Raw genomic sequence first — 24,736 nt, forward strand, 5'->3', positions numbered from 1 at the left:
GGACTCTCTAACCCTATCTCCCTGAGCGCTGGTCTCATCTCTGCCCCTGTGTGAGCATTGCTCCCAGGCTCCTACCCTCAGGCCTACTGCACTCTCTCTGTCTTGTTCCTGGGCACTGCTCTGCTCCCCTGGCTCTGGCCTTGCTCTCAGGGCTATTACCCTCTCTGCTCTATTCCCAGGTGCTGGCCCTGGTCCTGTTCCTGGGCCAGCTGTGATGTCCAGTCTTCCCACTACTCCCAGTCCCAAGCTACCAGTCAGTGTCTACAATATTCAACATGCCTGCCCTGCTCCCAGGCTCCAGTGTATCCCTGGCATGAGTCAGGAGCTCATCTGCAGCCATCCTGCTCAGGAGCTCTTTCTTCCATGGACTCCAGCACTAAACTACTTGCCTCAGCTCAGGCTCTGGACTTATATACTCTCTAAGACCGACCCCCTTCTGGCCAGGTGCCTTCCCTTGAGTGCTGCCTGAGCCCTGTCTGCAGCCTTTCTCCTCTTAAAGTAACAGGAGCATTGAGCTCCTTGTTACAGGGTTCAAATGCCCATTACAAAGGCTCAGTGCTTGACTGTTCTCAACATACAAGGGAGATTTAGTAAAGGTCATATCACTCAGTGAGTTGGATTAACTCTCTGTTCCTCAGTGCATTTCTCCCCTGAGAGGCCTGCATTTTCTTTAAAAAAAATTATTAGAATTTCAACCCAATTACACCAGATCATTCATTATCATAATGCAAATATAAACAGGCCTCCATATAGGCCCATGCCAGTAGTCTGTTCCTCTCCAATATAGATCAAAGCCCTGGTTTTGCAGGTCTTACACAGGCAAAACTCCTCTGTGTAGAACTGTGGGATCAGTTTCCAGGATTTCAGATTCTGCTGGCATGGCTATCTGCTTTTACTTCTGTGCTTTTAAAACTCACTAGAAAAGAGACTGATTTATTTACTTTCTTGTTTTATATTTTGAGCAGGGAATAGAACTGGTGGAATAAAAGATTTGGCAAGGACAAATACCATATGATAAAATAAAACCCTGAATTCTGTGCATTCACTGTTGTTGGTTTTTTAAGGTTACAGTGCAAAATGTCCATAGGTAGTCTCAGTTACAGCTAAAGAGATATGACTATTCTTGTATGTCTTTATCAACAGGTCTGGGCATATTCGTATGTGTGTACATGTGTACAAGTATACATGCATGTATGCATATGTAGATTATAAAACATTGGTTCCTTAATTGAATATTTAGTGTGTAGGGTTTTTATCAGCAAACTTTGGGTGGAGGAGTCAGAATCCCATTGTGTGTCTAATATCAGAACATCGTGGCACAACAATTATTGCTCAGGACTTTCCCTAGAAAAGTAAATTCCAGCCATAACTCTTTCTGCCAAGTTTGTTGTAAATATAGAGGCCTTTATGCTTTGCAAATAACCTCTTTTCCCTACTGTTTTCCAAGCCTTCATCTAGTCTGTTTTTAGATTTTTGGACTGCAGTAAAACACTGGCTTCTGTTAGTCATAATAGATTTTTGGTTTCCTGCCTTTCAGGTTTTCTAATAGTGTAACTGAGAAGCAAAGATGCTTAAGTGGTTCTAGAGGTACAGTTTAGAACAAGCTTTATTCTGTTTGATCCCCTTTTTAAAGCATGAATAAACAATGAACCATTTAGACAATCAAATATTTCCGTTTCCATCTCTGCTCCCATTATCGCTGTTTAGTGTCTCTGAGCATTGCTAAGTGACGCTGAAAACATTCCCTGAAAAAGGGCGATACCCTGCTCTGGATCTGAGATGGAAATCACATTCGCGTTAGTGAGAGATTTTGTGCATGCATCAAGGCAGTACATGGGCCTAAGGATCCTTTCCTGATTTTACTTATTTCCTTCATCTGTTATATTTTAGCATTATTTTTTGTATAATTGTGTGATAATCAGTCCTATTCATGTATATAACTTCCATGGACCATCCTGAAAATGAGAGGGTGAAAATGGCTGGGTTAGGGAAAATATGCCAAAAAAAAAAGGCTGACCTACCTGAGTCACATAGGTCATCCTCAGACATCTCATTGCAGTCCCACTGCAAGCGACTTGTAAAATATACACTCTGTAGGTTTACAGGCAGAGTCTAGAGTAGGCAGGCAAAATTTGGCCCACAGGGTGGATCCAGCTGGCAGTGGACTCCATTTCCCAGAAGCCGCTGCCCAGGTGGCTGGGGCCAGTTTCCATGGAGACCCCAGCAGTAGCCTTGCTGTGATAGCTCAAGGCTGGGGGTTTCCATGGAGACTGGTCCCAGCAGGCTGGCAGGACACTCAGCAGGGCAGGGAGCTGCTCTGGGGCTGGGCTGGGATCCTGCAGTGGTGACAGCATGATCCAGAGCTGGGGCAGAGCCGTGATCTGCAGCTTGCATGCTTCAAGCAGGGGCATGCAGGCAGCAGATTATAGCTCTGCCCCAGCTCCTTGCAGCGGTGACAGCATGGTCCAGAGCTGGAGCAGAGCCACAATCCGCTGCCTGCACACCCTGGCCTGGAGCATGCAGGTTGCAGATCACAACTCTGCCCTGGATCCGAACCATGCTGTCACTACTATAAGATCCCAGCCATGCTGTGGAGCAGCTCCCTGCCTTGCCATGCACCTTGCCAGCACTGCTGGGGCTGGTCTCCTTGGAAACCCTGGCCCCACCCTATCACAGTGTGGCTGCTGCTGGGGTCTCTATGGAAACCAGCCCCAGCCATGTGGTCAGGGGCTGCTGGGAACTGGAGTCTGCCCGCTTGCTAGATCTGTCACTTTGCTGACCCCTGGTCTAGAATGTGTTCAAAAGTTGTATTTCAAGATTATGAAGCTTCCTATTTCCTTACATATGCTACAAGGAAAAAAGAGTCTGACTTTGGCCTTAGGCATATGTGTTTCCTGTCCCTAGTTAGAGTAGCTGGCACTGCTGAAGCTGTACAGATAATTGCAGGAAAGTTCCAAGATGTTTTCAAAGTTTTTTTTTTCAGGAAAGGAGGGAAGACAAGAATTAGTTATTTAACAAGGGGTTGCAATGGGACATAAGGGAGAAGGTGATTCTTTAAATACATAAGCATTGTAGATTAAAACTGGCACCTTGAATTGCAAATAGAAAGCTACTGAGAGCTAGTACAGACTCTGGAACATTGCAATTGTGCGCTCTGGTGACCGACCCTATCAGAAGGCTGCCTGCCTCAGGCTATACTAGTTGCAGCTTCCGAATGGTCTTCAAGGACAGCCCAATGTAAAAAACATTGCAATAGTCCAGGCTTAAGGTTACAAAGGCATGGGTAATAACAGCCAGATCTGAAGGTGAAACAAAGAGTCACATCCTTCTCACTGGGTGGAGCTGGTGAAAGGTACCCTTAGCCACTGCCACCAACTGAAGATCCAGGTGCTGCAAAGGGTCCAGAGCACCCCCAGGCTGTGAACCCGAATGAAAAGGAGAGACTGAATCCATCAGTGATAGGTGTCCGAACCCCTCCCAGATCAGGCAATTCGCCCACCACTATCACTTCCTTCTTGTGTGAATTCAGTTTCAGTTGGATCACCCACATCCAATCCCCAAATGTAGCCAAGCACCAGGAAAGGACCAAGACTGTGAGGTCAAGGTCAGTTGAGGAAAGAGGTTGATTAGGGTGTTATAAGTCTACTGGTGGAAGCTCTCTCCAAATCTCCAAACAGTCACGCACAGAGGCCTCATAAATACATTGAACAGGAGAAGTGACAAGATAAAGTCCTAGGAAACCCCAGAGGCAAGGTCCTGAGGGGATGATGAGCACTTTGCCATGGCCATTCTCTGTGACCTTCCTGCTAGGAAAGTGTGAAACCAACTTAGAGTGGTCCCACAAATCCCCACCAAGTCATGTAAACACTTTATCAGCAGCTCAGTGGTCAGCTGTATCAAAGACTGCTCCCTGAAATCATGAGTAAAATCAGCATGGCACAATTTCCTTCTTGATCTCCTGATGAAGATCAGTGACTAAGGCCATGAGCACAGTTTCTCAGCTCTGTCCAGGAAAAAAGCCAAACCAACCAGAGGTCCTGGAAACCTTTGGCATCCAGATGCAACTTGAGCTGTCGAATGACCTTTCCTAAAAAGGGGAGGTTGGACAAGGCAATAACTAGCTGCAGAGTCAACATCACACAATGATTTCTTGGCTAGATATAAAGTCTGGCACTATGGCCACCTGAAGGGAGGCATTGACAACCCCTACCAGCAGTGGCTTAGTGTCCCTCAGTTGGCTTTTACAAGCCAAGACAAGCAATGGGTCCAACTCACAACTGGTTGTCCTCATTCCCCAAGCAATATCTCTGCATCAAAGAATGATAACAATTTTAAATGATTCCAATAAAGAGGACAAGACTGAGCTTCCTCAAACCCAAATTCTGATTTTGCAGCAAAGGTGGTGAACCCCAAGCTGTGCTGGATGTGGGTGATTTTGTCTGGAAATTAGGTATCAAACCTGTCACAGCAGACTGAAGAAGAGTCAGTTTTTAGGCAGAGACAAACTGGATTAACCAGGCCACTTGCCACCTGGAACAGTTCCACCAGTTAACACTTTTAATATTCACAAAACATATAAAATAGTATTAAAACACATGGTGTAGAGTGAGACCTCACTGGAATTGAAGGAACAAGATGCAAAATTAATTCACAAAAATAAAGATCTAGATAAGACTTTTCAGAGTACTGAATGTAATCATTTTAGACAATTAAATTTTTTGGTTATGTGAGCTTTCTCTTATTGATTAAGAATGCAGCAGGTCTGCAGCAGTGGTCTTGTTTGCTTCTCTCAGCTTAAGAATAGCTTTCATTGAAGTTAACAAGAGTTAGTCCTGTCCTGCAGGGAGAGAATATGCAAGTAAGGAATTAGCACAATTAAGCATGTTCATAGCAATGAAATTCAAGTTGTCATGCATTGTGGAAAACAGACATCAAATCAAATCAATGTATCTGAGTAAAAGTAACAAAGGTCAAATTTTCAAAAATACCTTCCAAAATTTTACCCTTATAATTATACATACTGCCTGTCTTATATCTTATATTCGTAGCATTTGCATGTGTAAATTGAGTAGCTGCACAGCTATGTAGCCAGTGTCTATCTGGCAGTATAAGTGCATGATATTGCTGGCACAGCTTCAGAAACTAGACTTGAGAATGCAATCCTAAATGTTACAAAATACTAGTTAGGGAAGCATATGGGGAAATTGGAGGGGTTAGCATGCCCAGAGTACAAGGGGCAGGCCCTAGCGAGCCCACCTACATGGTCATGGTGCTTCCCCTGCCAGTATTACTGTTTTCTGATCTCCAAGACTGTCAGTCCAGGACCTTTCCCGAACATTAAATTCCCACTAAAAATTATAATGAAAAATACTTTTAAGAAAATTGATTTTTATTAGCAAAACACTGTTTCAGGCAAGACTTGAGATGGTAAATTTTAAGGTTCTTGGAAGCCAGAGAGAGATTTTTCTGTTAAGGGTAATCTATTTTCAGTATTTCTTGAGTGGTATAAAATGTCACTCATTGCAAAGCAATTACTGGAAGTCATAGACAGTCTTATCCAAATACAGGAACTAATGTAAAGCCCAGTCACTTCAGAGCTCTTCAGATTCTTGTCTCGTTTTCTATTGATTTCAATGTGCTGCATATCAGGCCCCTCCAAAACAGGTGATGTAGGCATTTATGGGTCTCTTCTTTATGGAACAGTGACTGTCCCATTCATCTGTTACTGTCCTGAGCTATTCATTTTTTTCAAAAATCTGGGTTTCACATGGGGTGGGGAGAGGGAAATTCTCGGCTGGTTTTAGTTGTCACATTTTCACTGAAGCCAGTAGAGCTATGGCAATTTACAATTGCCATGCAAGTGCCCCTAAATGCAACATGGTTTGTCCATCTGATGTCAGCTGGGAAAATGCAATATTGATGAACATCCTGGAACACTGAATTAAATTTTTCTGGACAGCATTTCATTTCTGCAGTAACAGAACTCGAATCAGTGTAAGTCAAAGCCAGGTTTGCATTGATTTTACTGAGGACAGTGTGTGGTCACATTTTAAGCAGAGATTAAGCCAGAATTAGAATTCAGTTTTACCCACAGGGAACTGTAGTTGAACATCAAGATTTCTGTGAGAACAGGGAACAAGACTTCCTTGTAACAAAAAAATTTCACTTTTATTTACATGAATCTAGTCTTTTCCCTAGTTTATCAAGCAGATAACGAGACCCTCACATTTTATACTCTTTTCATGGGTAGTGAAAACGAAGATTTCCCTTTTGCACAACCTCTGCCAAAAGAACCTGAAGCACTGGTGCTTAGACACTATCTCAGGTGTTAAACTCAACTAGATTATACTAGTGTACAGTCATCCATTCTGCTTGCCAAAATCCTGTGTAACTGTTTGGGGAGGATTGTGGAAAAGCAGAGGTGCAGAACATACCCTCTTACTAAGATAGTTAATTATTTTTGTTCCTAGAAACTCATAAACCTGCTTAAATAAAGACTTTTCTCTGATTCTTCCTATCTTTTTGAAAGTGTGTTTATAATATGGATGGGAAATTCTTTGTAATTTGGCAGTGAAAAACAAATGGATGATAAAAATACAAATTAGCGTCAGTCATTAAGATATGCATTTATTTATGTAAGGCTTTAACATAAAGTTGAAAATCTCCGTGTTTCATACTGTGCAATAAACAACATTTTAAAGATTTAATTGTCAATTATGTTAATCCAATACAATCAAAGGCAAGAAATCTAGGAATAGGGAGTTTTGCAAAGACTGCTAAAATATTTCCAAAGGGTGAGCTTGCTTCTAGGCTTCTTTTCCCTTCTGGCTTCCCAGTACTATGCAGTAAACTGATAGAGAGCTCAGCTGTGTGTGTGTGTGTGTGTGTGTGTGTGTGTAGACGTTGCTGTAAAATTCTTTAAAAACTTTCTGCATTTCAGCACTAATTTTCAAAACAAGCAAGCAGAGAAAAACAGAAATCTGCACAACCCTCAAGGAGTTTGTCCTCAGACCACATAAGGGAAGTTTATCTTTGAGGATTTGTCCAAACTAGGATTGGATATTTGACTGGTCAAATAAAGTTTGGCCAATTGACCAGTCAAGTATTGGTCAAAACTTGTAAAAAAATTGCCAATAGGTCCAAATAATACACAGAAAAAGTACAAATTGTCCAGCAGAAATTTGTCAAAAATAATTAAAAATCAGGTTTCTGTCAAGAAAACTACATAAATGTCATTTTTTTGTAAAATTGCTATAATCTTTGACCAGTCAAAAAATATGCAGTCAGTTAACCAGTCGATTGATATTATGTGACTGGTCAATTGATCAGACTTGTCAACCCTAATTGAAATGCATCCTACCACAGATGTGTGAACCTTGTGCACCTCCCCCAGGACTTTACCTGTTCATACATCCTGTGCAGTGTCCCCTGCACAGAAGAATAAAAGGCAGAGCAAACCCAACTGCTATTCAGCTCTTTTTCACTGCCTAAGATAGCAAGCCAGAGTCTCAGTGTCCCCATAGCTTGAATAGTATAGATCAGAGGTGTCAAACTCACCTTGTGGCCTGAATTAGATCTGGACTGAACTAGATCTGGTTCCTTGCAAACCAGATCCTGCCTGGGGTATGAGGAAGTGGTGGCAACAGCAGCTCCAACCCAGGACATGTGGTGGTAGCTGCAGCTCCCACCATGTGCCCTGTACTGGAGCAGGAGCTGCCACCACCACATGCTCCATGCTGCAGCGGCACCTCCAGCTCTGGTACAGGGCACATGGCAGGGGCTGGCAGGCAGGGCAGCATCAGCCCTTGCTAACTGTCCTGTCCCTGATCATCACCATGTCCACTGAGGGGCCCTGGATTCTGTGGCATACTGTACCCCCCTCCCCTCCCCAACAACACCCTCTAATTTCCAGTGGCCTGCCAGTAGCCCGCCAAATTGGACAGAGTGGTTCTGTAGGCCAAGTTCATCCCACAGGATGTTTGTTTGACACCTCTGGTTGTTATTCAACAATGTAGATAATGTTTCTAGAAGCATGTCATTTGTAATTCTTTCAATAAGAAATGCAAAGAGTCCATTTGAATTGTTCAGGAGGAAAAAATCTATGCAGCGTGCATGCCTGTCCCTCAGGTAGTCCCTTGGGAACACTCTGTTCTTGCCAAGTTCAATGAGTGTCCTTTCTATAAGGGACGATGCTCTGAGAGGTAAATGATCTGCTGGCATCAGGAGAACTGGTGCTGCTGGCACACATTCTGAGCTTTCTAGTCAGCCTTTTTCAGGTCAGCTAATAGACTCCTAGTGCCTGAGAGTGGAACAAATAAAGACTTTAGGTCAGGCTTGGCACTGTTTGCCATCACAAGTTGCTTCACTTAAACAGGCTTCATCAGAACTGCATCAGTACTGTGTATTTTCAGGATTTGGATGAGTGTTGATATCTTTGACACTCATCACTTCCTCAGTACTATAGTACCATGTACCTCAGTATTCTCTGTTTTGTATGTAGCTTCTTCTGTGATTGTAGCATCAGTAGTGGTTGTCACAGCACTGTCATCATCGGTAACATTTCCTTCTGTTGTTAAGATGGTTTTCACATCTTAATTCTAATAAGTAGACCTAGATGATGGTTTCACACCCACCTAAACCAAATTTTTGGTTCAGCAGCTGAATTGAAAACATGCATCATTAGCTAGCTGTGCTCCTAATTACTTTGAGAATTAAGAAATTCCACCAGGAATCCAATGACTTTCACACCTCCATCCAATAGTAATGGGAAGTGAGCAGGGACCACTTCGAAGAGCATGGTGCTAGCCATGGCTGCCTTAAGTGTAGAGCTGGCTTGCTACACCTCCATCTCCATCAAACTGAATACTCCACCCAGCAAATGTATTTCTCGAATATCACCGTGAAGCAAGTTCAGCCCTTTATGTTAAAAAGCAATATACCAGTAGGAATGGAGCAATCTGCATCAGATCAGCCTAGCAGAGCTCCATCATCGGGGTTTCATAGATTTCATAGATTTCATAGATATTAGGGCTGGAAGGGACCTCGGGAGATCATCGAGTCCAGCCCCCTGCCCAAAGGGCAGGAAGTCAGCTGGGGTCATAGGATCCCAGCAAGATAAGCATCCAATTTACTCTTGAAGGTGTTCAATGTAGGTGCTTGAACCACCTCCGCTGGCAGACTGTTCCAGACCTTGGGGGCTTGGACAGTAAAGAAATTCTTCCTTATGTCCAGCTGGAAACGGTCTTGCAGGAGTTTGTGACCGTTCGACCTCGTCATCCCTTGGGGCACTCTGGTGAACAGACGTTCCCCCAGATCCTGGTGGTCACCCCTGATAAACTTATAGATGGCCATCAGATCACCCCTGAGCCTACGCTTTTCCAGGCTAAAGAGTCCCATGGCTCTCAGCCTGTCATCATAAGATCTGTTTTCCTGACCTCTGATCATGCACGTGGCTCTCCTCTGGACTCTCTCAAGCTTCTCCACATCCTTTTTGAATTGTGGAGCCCAAAACTGGACGCAGTACTCCAGCTGCGGCCTCACCAAGGCCGAGTACAAGGGGAGAATGACGTCCCGGGATTTGCTCGAGAAGCATCTATGGATGCATGCCAGCATTTTGGTTGCTTTACTAGCCGCAGCATCGCATTGGAGGCTCATGTTCATCTTGTGGTCAATGATGACCCCCAAGTCTCTTTCTTCTGTAGTGCTAACCAATGTAGCACTGCCAAGCCTATAAGGATGCTGCAGGTTTTTCCTCCCAAGGTGGAGAACCTTACATTTTTCGGTGTTAAACACCATGAGGTTCTCGTCTGCCCATTTGCTGAGCTTGTCCAGGTCAGCCTGGATCACCCGCTTATCTTCTGGCGTGGATGCTTTGCCCCAAAGTTTGGTGTCATCGGCGAACTTGGCCAGTCCACTCCTGACTCCAATGTCCACATCATTAATGAAGATGTTGAACAGTATGGGTCCCAGGACAGAGCCTTGAAGGACCTCACTGGTCACAGGGCACCACGATGAGTGACTGCCATCGATTACAACCCTCTGGGTCCGACCACGGAGCCAGTTTCCCAGCCAGCGGATCGTGGTGGAGCCAAGGCCACAACTAGCCAGTTTGGCCAAGAGGTGATCATGGGATACCAGATCAAAAGCTTTTTTGAAGTCAAGATATATGACATCAATCTCTTCTCCCTTGTCCAGGTGATAGGTCACCTGGTCATAGAAGGAAATGAGATTGGTCAAACAAGACCTACCCGCAGCAAACCCGTGCTGGCTGTCCCTTAGGATGTTAGCCTGGGCCAGTCCCTCAAGGATGGCCTCCTTAATAAACTTTTCTAAGATCTTCCCCAGGATAGAAGTCAGGCTAACGGGCCTGTAGTTAGCCGGATCCACTCTCCTCCCTTTCTTGAAGATCGGCACCACATTGGCCTTCTTCCAGTCTTCGGGCACTACACCAGAGCACCAGGAGTTTTCAAAGATCCGTGCCAGGGGCTGGGCTATGACGCTCGCCAGCTCCTTGAGTACCCTGGGGTGCAGATTGTCAGGGCCGGCTGACTTGAAGGTATCCAGGTTCTCAAGGTGTTCCTTCACGAGGTCAGCATTTATGGAGGGTAGGGGATCCCCATCACCCAGATCTCCCTGTCCCATAGCAGGCATGGGTGTCCCATGGGACTGATGAAAGACTGACGCAAAGTACCTATTTAATAGGCTGGCTTTTTCCTGGGCATCAGTTGTCAGTTGCCCCATCTGGTTTAGCAGGGGTCCAACATTGCCCTTGCTTTTCCTCCGGCTCCCCACATATCTGAAAAAGGACTTTTTGTTGTCCTTGATGCTTGAAGCTAGTTGGAGTTCAGTTGCAGCCTTGCTTTCCTGGTTTGGTCCCTGAAGGACCGGACCAGTGCAGAATAATTCTCCTTGGAGGTGAATCCCGTCCTCCATCCTTTGTAGGCTTTCCTTTTCTAGAATAGTTTTACAGATCAGCCAAGTAGAAATGGTCTTGGATTACTTATTGCCATTAAGATGTGGGACTTTCAGTTATCTCTATTAAAGTCCCCCACTAATGTCTGTATATAGTCTACCCACTGAAATTCAGTCCATTTTTTCATATTCCATAGTTTCCAGGTTTTTAAAAGGCAAAATACACATATTTCCACCAAATATAGAAGTATTCCCTACCTCAGATTTGAATTTGGTACTCATTTTTTACAAATCCTCCTTTCATGCTCATAGCTGATATATCACCTTCTATTAAAAAATGTTTTTAGTGGCTTGCAGGGCAAGTGAAATTCAAGCTCAAATGTCTGGTCCACCATATAGTGGGTTTCTGAAAGACAGAGTTACTCTTAGTTGCCTGAAATTTATACTGTAAACTGTTTCTGATTTTGATATATTCTCCTACCAGTATTTTTTCCTAAGCCTGATGACTTGCTGGCAGAGACCAAACTCCACACAGTACACATTCTCAGGGCTATATCCTACTGTCTTTCCAAAACAAAGGCTTTTCACAAATCATCTCATTGTTTTGTAGCCTTTGGTAATAAGTCTAAAGGGCAGGTAGAGTTTCCTTTCAAGGACTCTCTCAGTGACTTTCAGGCTACAATAATATTCCTTATTCTTAGAATAAGTTCCCTCTTTCCTCTAATATTAAGGCACATTCCATTAGGCCCCGTTCAACATCTGTGGCTTGTTTAAGAGAAGTCCCTATGCAGAAAATCTTAAGAGTTTGGTTCAGACATTTACGAGGTTGCCAATCATTAATCTTCTGTCACAGCTTTTAAAGCTGATAACCAATTTGGCAGGATTATTCTACAGTTATTATTTAAAGAGGGTCTCCAATCACACACCTCATTGAGGAGTAACTTGTAGTAGACAATGGATGTGTGAATTTTCTAGAGGTTAACTTACCTTATCATATATCTAGGTCTTTGAGATAGATGTGGTTCAGAAAAAACTCCCACAGTCCAAGGGCTGAACGTCCTGAGTGGCAGCTGGAACAACATCATCTTCTATACCACCAGTCCAGGGGATGCTTGAGTATGTGGTGCAAATGCATAGCCCCAATACACACAGCTGGTTAAGATTCTGGTGTTGGGTATACAAGGCACATGCGTCTAGGTGGGTGCCTATCTGGAACCTTTCTTTTAAACTACAGACTCTAATTTAAAGCTGCAAACCAACACAAATGAATGTAAGAAATAATATGATCTATTTTGTATAGGTTCCATTAGTCTTTTTAGAAACAATAATACCTGTGTGTTAGGCTTTGTTATTTTATTTTGATAACTACTGGATAGTTACAGTTTGTATAAATGTCTGTTTCAGATACCCAGTGCTCTTGATACTTTTTACACTGAAAAATATGTAAGTGAACCATAAATAAATGGGCCAGGTTCACATTTATATTCAAGGGCCCTCCTAATGCTGTGGCAGTAGAAATGGGCTTTATTGTAAATGAGAGTCAGGAAATTGTATCCCTTATTTATTAAAGGGAACCAAAGCCTAGATTCTGTTTTAAAAAATAGTGTGATACCAGAATAAGGCCCTTAGTAATTATATTTGAGGAACCTTTTGTATTGGCAAAAATATTTTGGACATGGTTTGTATTTTATAACTTAATTTTTTTAACAGAAGAGAACAGAGTGTTAAGTGTTGCCAACCCTCCAGCATTGCTCTGGAGTCTCCAGGAATTAGATATAAATCTTCAGGGAAGTGAATTGATATTCACTTTTCAAACCTGAAAGGCATTCAGACCACTGCAGTGGCCCATACCAGGAGGCGGGGGCGGCGGGGGGAGGGTACTAGAGCACACCCTCCAGCCTGCTGGCCACTGCAGTGAGCCAGGAGATGGGTGATTTCCCCCAGCCATGCCCTCTCTTCAGTCTCCAGCCAGCTGAGGAAGGTGGGGGGAACCCCCCCATTTGGTCCCCAGTCTCCCCCAGTGCCTAGGAAGGGAGGGTGAGCCCCCAGCCAGGCATTTCATCCTCCCCCTGTCCCTGGACCTGGTCCCCCTAGCAACGCCTGCTCCTCAGTCTGGCTGGAAGAGGGTGAGGGAGAACCCCCCCAACCCTGCACTGAACCCCCGACCTCTCCCTGGTGTGGGCATAAAGAGGGATGGTGGAAGCCCCCAGCAAGGCATTTCTCCCCCTCTTCTCCCCCGCACCCAGAGCTGGAGCCGAGCCAGTCACCTGCCTACCCCTCCTTGGCCAGCTGGCTGGCTGAGGTGGGGGCAGGGGGAATGCCCCCACCCTGCCCAGCTCTGAACCTCCACCCAGCCTGTGCCCAGCAGGACGGGAAGCCCACAGTGGGAGATTTACTTCCCCAACCCCATCTGGGAGCCAGGCTGATTCCCTCAGCCAAGGAGGGGCCAGGGCTGCCACCCCGGGGGATGGAAAAGTCACCCAACTGTGAGTTAAGTTGAACTGGGAGGGAATCTGGGACAGAAGTTCCATAAACTGGTTTAACCTAAATCAGTTAAGTCTAATACTACATCCATCCAGGTTTATTTAAAATCAGTTTCAGCCATTTTGAAAATGGTGTAAGTGTACTGAAATGTTCTGTTCTGTTACAGGTTTAAACCAGTTCCTGATCACTTAAACTGGTTTGTGTAACTTGTGTTCCTAGCCTAGGAGACTGCTGAGAGTCACTTGGGAGATAAATGATAGGGCATTCATTAAAATAAATATTAAATGTTGAATCCAATTTCTACAGTAGTCTAGTGGGTTTTTAAAATGTAATAGTAATGTGCATGTGCCTTCCTGACATAAAGTTTATTCACCGCAATCCATAACTGATATATGCAAACACGTGGGCATGTTCTCATTGTGTGTCGTGGGCACGTTGGCATTCCGGAAACCTCCCAGAATAGATTCAAACAGAGTTGGCAACCCTAACTTCCCCCTAGGTTTTAATTTTTTGTTCACTAGTTTCCAGCTTTTGTGCTTGACTGCACATGACATTGATACAGTATGGGCCTGACCACTGTCCAGTGAAAATCTTTCCATTGCCTTCAGGGGACTTTGGATTAGGCCCTTTGTACTTGAGGGAAAATCAAAATGTCTAGTCTAAAATTATGGCTCTGATTGTTTGTAACTAAGCAAATCGAATCGAAAACAGTAGGTTAATATGATGTAGAGCAAATCACTGCGCAGTGATTAAACATTCTACCTCATTAGGACCCAAACCCAAAACCCATTAAAGGGAACTTTTTTTAAAGCTTGTGGTTCCATCAAATATTTTTTCAGTTTGTAAAATGAGACAGTCTAATTTGAAATCTGACTTTCATTCATTTATTAGCAAAACTCTGACTCTTAGCCAGGAGAATACAGCTAGCCCCACACCCAAAGCCCATAGTTATGCAGACTAAATAGATCAGAAACAACTGTGACACTCCCCCTTCTCCACCTCTTTTCTTGCACCTTTCTCCAGACCAATAGAGGGAAACTCAAGGAGGGCTTTAAACGTTTTTGTGCTTATAGAGGACAACTCTGAAAGAAGGAGAAGAAAATCACTGGATCATGAGCGACTATTTGTCTGGCTCCCTAATTACTCACTGCAGTGCCAGCTTCATAAGTCTGATTGACTGCCTAGGAGACTTGATCTGTTCCTCATTTTCAGCTCTGGCAAGGATACAGATTGCGGTAAATGTCCTCAGTTTTAACATAGTGAGATTCTTTTCTTCATCCTACAATTCAGGCATCTCTGGTATTTTCCATTGATTTTTATAGTTGAAGGAACAGTGAAAAACATGTTTTGAAGCATATTCTACAGGAAATGCACAGCAATCATTTACCTGTATGGCGGGGAAAGCCCTCAAAAAAGAACGTAAATGTGAGTAATATAAACTCTGTTTACTTTGTTTTACAGATAGTCTTGCTGGTACTTTAAAGAAACAGGGATCTAACTGTTAAGTAGTAATCTGCATAGCGGGTAAGGAGAAAGTATAGGATCATAGGGAAATAGACTATAAATTACTGTGAAAATCATTTTGTCCTGACTGTATAGTTCTCTCCACTGGCTTATTGCATCCCTAGTTATTGAGGATCAGCCAGCAATTTTGTTGATGCTTTTGCTTCTTCTAGAGCATGAATGAAAATACTAAATAAGGTGGGATTTAGCATGATACTTGTCTTTGACATTAGACATTTCCCTCAGTTTGATATATCATGTTTCAAGTATGATCATTTTTAATTAAACAAATAGTCAGCACTCATATGTAAAACGATACTGAGAATAAAATTTGAGAAACCTAGAACTTACGTGTTACACAGAAATACAGGGGGGAAATCTAGCCTCATTGATTTCTGCCATTAATTTCAATGGGACCTGGCCAAGATAACACATACACAATCTAACTTCTAGCACATTCTTTTCATACATTCAGTTTTATAAATCTTTAAAAAAAAGTAATTCAATTTGTCTAGCAGGGCATAATTTTTAAATAGCTTATTGCTCAAGCTCCAGTCACTTTCTTGATGCTTGGAACATCTTTTTTAATAAGTGTTCCATTATTTTATTACTTATAGAAATGAAACCTGAACTTCTTAAAAGTGCTTTTAAGAAGGCAATTGGGAATTTCAAATTGATATCTAAATCTCCTGTTTTCTATATGTTGACTTTTATTACATCTGCGTTTCTTCTCACTTCTGTTTAACTTCTTGGAACTAATTGTCAGTGGTTCAGTGAGGTCATTAGCTGTATTCTTTAAATAAGGCAGATTTTGAAAAGGAGCATAGTATCCCACTATTCTGGAGATAGCCTTTATTTCATTCCTTCCCCCTCCTTGATTATCTATGGATCTGCTTTTCTTTAATATATTTTTTCTTTGAAATATTTGTAAAAAGTTCATTCTGTTCCAGAATAACCCTTTGGCTAGCATTGCATCACCTGGGGGTTTTCTGCCTTCTAGCCTTTTCCCAGTTTTCTTAAAGGTTGCCTGTCCCTGCTGTCCCTTCTTTTAGGATCTTTGTGTTTTCTCCTATGCTTCTGAATTTTAATCATTCTTCTCTGCATCTGGCTCACTGGCTTTCTTAATTAAGTAAAATTTGGTTTCTTGAAATCTAATATCCTTGTCCAACTGATGAATAGCTTCACAGAACACAAGAGTAAAAGATTGGGGTGAGCTTGGCAAAAGCAGGCTGCATTGGTATAACTTTCACCCTTTGAAGTCAATGGGCAGTTTTTTCACTGACTTCAAAGGGATCAGCATTAGGCCAGTTACAAAAGCTGTCTCCCCAGAAGATTGCTGTGCTGGGAATGTGCTCACAGAACACCCTTGTGTAGGACAGTTAGTGGAAACATTTAGCTCAGTGTTACAGTTGGCTTTGCAAACTGCTTTCGTTACATTTGGTTGTAGGGGATTCATCATGGGTGGGTTAGGAACATTTTGGTTGGATACAACTTGAACATGAAGTTCATGTTAAAAGGCAAGGCAGCTTCAAGCTATGGACTTTTGGTGAGCTTGGCTCTGTATTGTCTAATTTATTTAAATTTCTTCTGTCGCAATAGGGATCTCAAAAGGCTGAAGAGAGTACAGGTCACATACTGCTGTAGTTTCTGTTAAAAGGTAAGAGGTTCTACTTTAGACAGTGTAGTGCCCAACCAGTGCACGGCTTGAAGGTGCTTATAAAAGTTTGCCACACCCAGTTTACAATCATATGGCTTGCTTTAAGCTGCATGATTGTAGACTGGGAGTGACACATGCAGGCATGCACCCACTGGTGGCAGGAACTGCACCAGAAACCTGCTGTAAGTAGCTTGAGGGGGAGGTCTTCGGGGAGGTGGTGGGTCCACAGAGCGGGTTGTCCATCTGCAGGTGGGCAAGTTGGATGGATAAAAATAGCCCAGCCAGGATGAGGGTGCAAGAACAGTGTAGCCCCAAGGCTCTGGTGAGTGGCTGAGCTTTTCCAGTGCCGGAGCCTCGCTCCAGACGTGAACAATCTAAGTTAGTTGGCCTACTCAGGTGAACTAAGATCAGGCTTGCCATTTTTGGCTTGATTTAAACCCCACAAACATCTGCACAGATCAGCATTTAGATCCACATAACCCTCGGTAGTTTTATCTAGATGTAATGCCTGCTCATACCCTGTGCAACAGAAGCGTGTCTTTAGGGCTGCTACTATAGATAAGGGTGCTTAATACTAAGATTTGTTACTGTCCAGTAGCCTTTTGATTATCTGTGTGTGTTGTAGTCTCAGGCCTTCTCTTTACAGAAATCTTATTATTCAGAACAACTACAAAAAAGAGTAATGCAGTTCTGGACTCCATTAACAGAAGGATTATTGTAAGACATGGGAGGTAATAGTGCAACTCTATTCAGCACTAGTTGGGCCTCAACCGAAGGCACTAGTTAGTACGTTTCTGGGCTCTATTTTAAAAATGTCATGGAGAAGTTAGAGAGGTAGGCGGCCAAAATGATAAAGGGCTTAGAAGGCAAGCCACGCAAGGAGCGATTGAGAAAAAGAAGCGTGTTCAGCTTGCAGAAAAGGTTATTAAGATAGGACATGACAGCAATAGTCAAATACCTGAAAAGCTGTCATAAAGAAGAGGGAAAAGACCTGTGCTGTAGAGAATAGAACCTGTAACAATGGCTTGAAATTGCAACAAATAAGTTTAAACAGGATATTAGAGCTGTGTTTAACAGCTCTGTTTTGATTCGGTTTTGGATTCAATCATTTCAGAGGACAGTGATTCATTTTGGTGTTCTGGATCATGATCCTGTTTCATTTCGGCCAAATCTGTTTAGGAGATTCAACTCCACCAGATCTCCTCCAAATCTGTTTCAAACAGGCTGCAAGCTTCACACAGCCCTACTGCCCAGCCAGGTGGGGCTTGGAGCCAGGGGCTGCAGAGCCCCAGTGGGGGGAGGACAGGGCTGTAGGTGGCTCACCCAGGGAAGGGGGGGGCTGCTGCCCTCTGTGGAGGTGAGGAGACCCCCGTGCAGATCTCTGACCCCTGTCACGCTGGGTCGCAGGGCAGAGTGGTGAGCAAACCTGCACGACCTGGTTCATCAGGGAGCAGACGCCTGGGGTCTCCTCACCACTGCTGCCCACTCCATGCAGCCCCGCATCACTGGGGCAGTGCCAGGCAGGCAGTGGTGATAAGGAGGCCCCTGGTGCAGATCTCTGCTCCCTGCGGAGCCAGGTCGCGTGGCAAGGCAGTGCTTGTCCCTGCTGTGCAACCTGGCTCCACTGAGAGCAGCGATCCATGCCAGGGTCTGCTCGACACCACTGCCCACCCCACACAGCCCCACGTTGCTGGGACAGTGTGGGTTGGGCACTGGCGGTGAGGAGCCCCCAGTGTGTATCTCTGCTCCCTGCAGAGCCAGGGTGTGTAGCAGGGCAGCAGTGTACAGCTGTTTCCCTATAAGCCCGGCTCCAAAACTCAAAAATTTTCCAAAACATTTCCGAAACATTTCAGATGCCTCATTTCATTTTGGAGATGTTTTGCAGCCTTCTGTTTTGATTTGTGTTTGGTATTTTGTGTGCCAGAACACCTCTGAAATGAAACAGCTGCCAACATTTCTCACAGCCCTACTGGATAATGGGAAAAACTTCTTCGCTGTTAGAACTGACTACCCTAAAAGCCTAGGGATGTTTTGAAATCTCCTTCCTTGGGGTTTTTCAGGAAGAGGTTGGATAAGTATTGGTCAGGGTAGTTAGGAGTAGAAATACCTGGAGTGGGCTGTGAAATGCAATAATTAGAAGCCAGGGAAATGATTTAAAATGCTCTGCAGTCCAGAGCAGGTGGAAATTGGAAAAGATTGTGCTTAGCAGCATGGGAATGAAGTAGAGTTCCATAACTGGCTTGGTTATGAAACAAAATTAAAGAGCTGGAACAAGTTTATGGAGGGGGTAAGATGACCCAAAGGAGAGTTATGGCTCTCCAGATGGGGTGTGTAATGTATGGATTTTTGTTTGCAGTGGGGCAGAGTGGAGGGCATTTGGTTTTTCAGTGCTTCTGGGCTTTGCTGTTTGCCACATGGAGCGGGGGAAAAAATTTTCCCCTCCTGTTGTTGCAGGTGATGGGGTGGGGGGGGAGGATTCTTCTCATTTTCCTCAGAAGCATTGGGTGTTAGCTGCAGGCAAGGCTGGGGATTTTGGTGGGGGTGTGCTGAGGCTCCAGCTGGGACTCAAGGATCTGTTCTGTCAGGGTCAGACCAGTTGCCACAGTTAGGATCAGGAAGGAATTTTACCCTACTCTCAAATTGGCAAGGAGAAGGAGTGTTGCTTTCCTTTAGCAGGCAACATGCTCTTTTTCCTTGGATCTCTCAAATGTATTTAATAATTACCTCCTGTCTTTGCAGTGGTAGGGCATTGACAGTGTTTCTGCTCCCTTTCTTTATCCATGGCAAGTTAGGGTGTTCTTGGTGGTTTGTAGCATTTTCCATAGTAGTTGTGTAAAAAGGTTGTTTGTGCAGTTTAAAGAATAGGTCAGAGAAACACTTATATAGGATGGTTTAGATAAAGTTGATCCTGCCTTGAGCAGAGAGTTGGACTAGGGCTAAGTACAGGCATTCAGGAAGTTAAATCAGGTTCAAAACAGTTGCCCAATTTAAACCTAGCTCGTCCTGGTGCCGACCTTCCACTTACAGACCTGGTCTCAGTGACCAACAATCAGTCTAAACCTATAACTGTACAGAAATTCCAGAACCAGGTTTAAGATAAACCTGGATTACACTCATTCAGACCTGTGCATGGATCTTCTGTACGCTTTCCTTGCACAGCCCCAGGGCTGGGAAAACTCAGCCACTAGCCCCAGGGCTGCTCTTTTCACCCCCCAACCCTGTACTGGGCTATTTTTTGCCTCTCCCCCCAGCCCAGCTAGCCCTCTCAACCCCCATCCCACAAGCTGCTCTGGGTGCAGCCACTCTTACCTGTATTTGCTGCTGCTGGAACTGAGCAAATAAGTCCTGATGCAGGGAGGGGCAGGAGAAATGGGGGAATAGGTTTGCTATGGATGGGTCAGGGGGCTAAAAGTAGCTCCTGATCCCCCAAAGCTCCCCCATGGACCCAGCCAGACTCTCCCAGATCCCAGCAAAACCCTGTGGGTTGTACCTGCCCCCCTCACCCTACCCGCAGATCATGCTTGCCCCCCCCCATCCCACCCATGTGTCACACCTGCCTCCCCCAACCCCATCCATGGGTCTCATCTGCTTCCCTAGCCCACCTGCAAGTCATGACTGTCCCCCCCAGCCCTCATGGAAAAAAATGAGACCCTCCTTGGCTCTAGAGATTTCCTTACTTTATTTTTCCTAAGGCCAGGGTTGAAGCACACATGGGCTAGCATGGCCTACACCCTGCAGATTCTGGCTATCCCAGCTCATTTACTTGTACTACAGCAGTGCCCAGAGACCTGACTGGAGAAAGAGAACCCAATGTTCTTGGTGCTATGCATGTACATAGTAAGAGATAGTCCCTGTTTCAAGGATCTTTCATCTTAATTAGACAAGAAAGATAAAGGAAATAAAATTACCCTCATTTTATTAATGAGGCACAAAAGGATGAAGTGACTTGCACAAGGTTACCAAGGAAATTTGGTGGCACTGCCAACTGAATCCACGTCTTCTAAGTTCTGGCTTGGTGCCAGAAATGCACAAGCATCTGTTTAATTCACAGTCAGCTACTCTGTGTATAAACAAAGGACCTCAGTATCTAATTCTGCACTACCAGACCCCTTTGCCACTGCTAAATTCACTGAAGAGAGTGGTGACAGAGTGGGAAAGAACATACCCTTAAGGCTGCTGCTGAGTATTTCTTCATAATTAGATATCACTAGAATCAGAAAGGAATGAGGGATGAGAAATGTCACAGTTCATTAACCATGGAGACATGACATTTCAAGAGGATGTAGTATCTGTTTTTGTTATTTCAAGGGCCTTCATAAAAGCTTTGACAGGGAACCAAAAACTACAGTGGAAAAAGCAAAGTGACTTTCTAAAATTCTTTGAAACGGTGTACATTAAGTGTATAAGAAAAAATCATAAAGACTCTCTTTTCTTTTCAGTTTTGTATTTAACACTGTTAAGACCCTGCTTCCGTACTTACCCACTTTGCATTTTCCTATGCTGTTATTTAACTTAATAATTTTTGTGATGAAGTTGGATTAAATTAAATGGCAAAAAATAAGCAACGCTAAAAAGTGCACCTGGCATGATGGGATTTATGCTGTATTCTAAGTGCCTTGATTTGTGACATTATGCATTATGGCTAGTAGTCATCACTGCTGTGAACACAAAGATATATTGTGACTCACTCTCAATGTTTCTACTAGCTTTATAAACTGTGAGAGCACTTGATGAATAACAGAGAGTCAAGAATGGAGTCACCCATGTTTCAGTCTGTAACCATCTATTATGTACACTGAGCCAAATTCTGACCCCAGATACATACAACTACCACTGAAGTCCGCCCACTGTATTTATTTTTAAAGATAAAAGCACTTCTGTTACTTTCACAAAGGACTTTCTGTAGTATGGCCCATTATAAGAATGTGAACACTCTTCCAAAATAGTTTGAAGAGAAGGAAGAAGTGTTCAACTTGGATGAGGACCAGACACTTCAGATAATAGCATTAGGATTATTAGACTGGGGACAAGAACCATCACTTTTATCAACAGGATTTTCAAAAATGCTTTCACTCTGCTTTCCACTTATATAATCCTTCTCAACATGAAAACCCTTGGCTACTCTGTACTCATTTCTGTAGAGAATAACTGCTGGAGTTAGAATCTGATATGCGTACAAGATCCTCTAAAGGCAGTGGTAAGGCCCTTATGGACTCCAGTGGGCCTTTGGATCAGGCTCAAAATGCCTAGGATGGACAGTTTGATTCAATAGATAGAAGTTCTTAATAGAGTTTGCTCAACATAAAAAAGAAACAGAATTGAGTGCCGCCTCCTTTTTTTCACAGAGCAACCTAATTTCTGCCCTTAAATTACAGTTTCAGTGAACTCCATTGATTTTTGTTGAGTGTTAACATGTTTTTCCAGAGGGAAGAATTTGGCCTGTGACCTTATGCTTTTGGAAAGAGCTTTGATTATAAAATGTTTATGAATAGATGACTGTACTGTAGCTTCCTGTCTCTCATTGTATCAACCAAAACCTCTTTCATAAGGATTACAGAAGAACATAAGGGGAGAGGAGAAACCAAAGAGCAGGGCCTAGTTAAAATGAAAGTTAATATTTCTATAATTGACTGAGATACAGAAGTTCTTTTAATCTCAAGATACCTTGTCATTCTTTTAAACCTGCCATTTTCAATGCAGAGTAGAAATGTTCTGCTCAAAACTAAAGCCACCTACAACAGTCTTTACTCAGTCAAACTTCCTGATGGAAGCATGCTAGTTAGTACCTGATACATACAGTGCTGTTTCCATAAATACCAAGGTTTCAGAAAGAAGGTAACAGGGGAATATATATGTTACTTCCTTTTATAAGGGATTAAATAGAGTGACTGGCTGCTGTGAAAGGCTACTGATATTTACATTTCAGCAAAACTTTACCCTAAAAGAAAAAAGTAAGTAGTTTAAAAAGCTATTGATACTAAACTACAACATATGATTAGAGTGAGTCAGAATTATTTTCATTAATAAATGATAGATTTGGCTGTTTGCTGTGGGTGTGTCTACATGAGATGCTTTACTGCATGTTAGACTAATCTGCTGCTCAGTAAAGCATCACAGTCTACACATGCACAGCAATTACTGTGCAGTAGATTAGTCTAATGTGCCATTTTCTAGTACTTGTTGATAGTTACTAGAAATCAGCACATTAAACTCACATGCCAAAGTGCATGTGTAGATGCTCCTGGTCAGCCTAGGCAACAGGGACCCACATGGGGCAGGGAGAGCTGTCCCAGCTTGGGGGGATGCTGTCTTCCAGCCATGTGGAGATTGAGGCAGCTGCCTGGCAGTTGGGACAGCTTTCCCTGCCCCATAGAAATCAGGACAGGTCCCAATCTGCTTGGGACTGGCAGGCAGCCGCCCACCTAGCCATGACAACAGCTCCCCCAGCCTCTTGGGGTTTGGGGCCCACCCCAATCTCTCCGTGGCTAGGGAGCTGCCCACCAAGCCAGGACAGCTTCCCTTCCTACCCTACCCCACACAAATTGGGGCTGCCTCCCAAGCTGGGAAACTAGGGGTTGGCACCATGGACTGGGCTGCTCCTGTTAAGTGTAATTTGCTCCTGATGTGGGTGCCCATGTGGATGTGTACCCAGGAGCACTTTAATCAGCCTGAATTTTCTGTGGAGAAAATTCAGATGCATTAATTGCGCATGTAGACATGCCCTGTGTGTACAAACCAACTGATTCTGATTCTCATGACTACATTGGATTTTCCTGACTATACTGGTAGGTTTGATGACCAATTTGTGGTTGTTTGTGAACTGTTCTCTTAGACTTTCAGCCTTTGTTATTCATGATATGTAACCAACGATCTATAGGTTTGCTTTACTGCAGTAAAAACTGTTCTGTGTCCAGATTTTACATCAAAATATAGTCAAAATAAGGCACAGTTTAACCTTGATGTAGCTATTCTAAATTAAGCCTGTACCTCCTTGCTTACTATCAGGTTAACTTTACTGCCTTATCTGGTTAGGGCTAGATATGGACATTACACATAAACTGGTTTAAAACTGTAGCAGAATAGATATTCAGTGCACATAAACCAGGTTGAAAATGGCTGAAACTGGTTTGAGAGAAACCCGGTTGAATGTAGTATCAAACTTAACTGATTTGGCTCAAGCTGGTTTATGCAATGTCTGTCTCAGACCCCTTCCTGGTTTAAGATAAACCAGACTCCCCCAGCATCCCAGCATGCTCTCTGGGTTGGGCAAGGACTGTCTCCTCCCCTCTGCTCCCTGGCCAGAGCTCCTGCAGAGACTGCAGGCACAGCAGGGTCTGCCTGGTTTCCCCCTGCCCTGAGCCCCCCTCCCACTGCTTGCTGGACAAGAAGGGATCCCCTCCTTCCTCCCTCCCATTTCCCACGGGACAGACCCCAGCCTCATGGACCCCAGGCATGTGGTATGCTAGCAAATGTTGAGAGGTGTCTGTGTGTGTGTGTGTGTGTGTGTGTGTGTGTGTGTGTCTCCAATTTCACAGGGACAGGTAGATAGAACAATGACAGTTAAGGATTTTTGGAAGCTAATCAACACATCAGCTGTTAAGCTGTTTAAGAAGAGTTTAAATAATGGAGAGAAGCTATTGTTTTGCTGATGAGGTGTTAAACACTGTTATCAGCCCCTTCCCCCTGCCCTATGGCTTGCTTGCCTGTCAGTTTGCTGCAGACATTATAGAGAAGCAGGGGGGGAGATTGAAAGACTCTGTATCAGCAACAGATGCATGCACTGCACACACCCCCTTGCCTCGGAGTGCTAGCAGGGAGCTGAGGTCTGGCAACACACCTGCCCCTTGAGCAGCCAGCAGGGAAAAGCCGGGGACTGTGCAGGCCAACCTCCAGAGGTCCTGCTAGGGTCTGGCCACGCCTACCACAGCTCAGCACTGTAGGAGAGAAGGAAGAGTTGCTCTAGTGCCCCCCACCTTCTAGCCTGAGCCACTGCAGGCATGTGCCTGAATTTTCTCAGTCCAGAGAGAAGTCTGTGCAGTTACAAACTGGTTCAGCCTAGCCAGGTTAGACCAATCTGCAAAAATTGCATCAATTCAGGCTCAGGGTTTTTAAATGTCTGTCCCTAGCCCAGGAGTTTACACTGAGATAGCCACCTCTCAATGTAAAACCACACTATTTAGT

General features: G+C 44.0%; 1 protein-coding gene across 36 annotated transcripts in view; it reads left to right on the top strand.

Moving 5' to 3' along the window:
* MAP2 (microtubule associated protein 2) overlaps positions 1 to 24,736 on the top strand; it is a 366,938-nt gene that overhangs the window by 241,086 nt on the left and 101,116 nt on the right. The window lies entirely within an intron of this gene.

Source organism: Crocodylus siamensis, chromosome 4, assembly GCF_052110815.1.
Source record: "Crocodylus siamensis isolate JL-2025a chromosome 4, ASM5211081v1, whole genome shotgun sequence".
In the NCBI taxonomy this organism is placed as follows: Eukaryota; Metazoa; Chordata; order Crocodylia; family Crocodylidae; genus Crocodylus; species Crocodylus siamensis.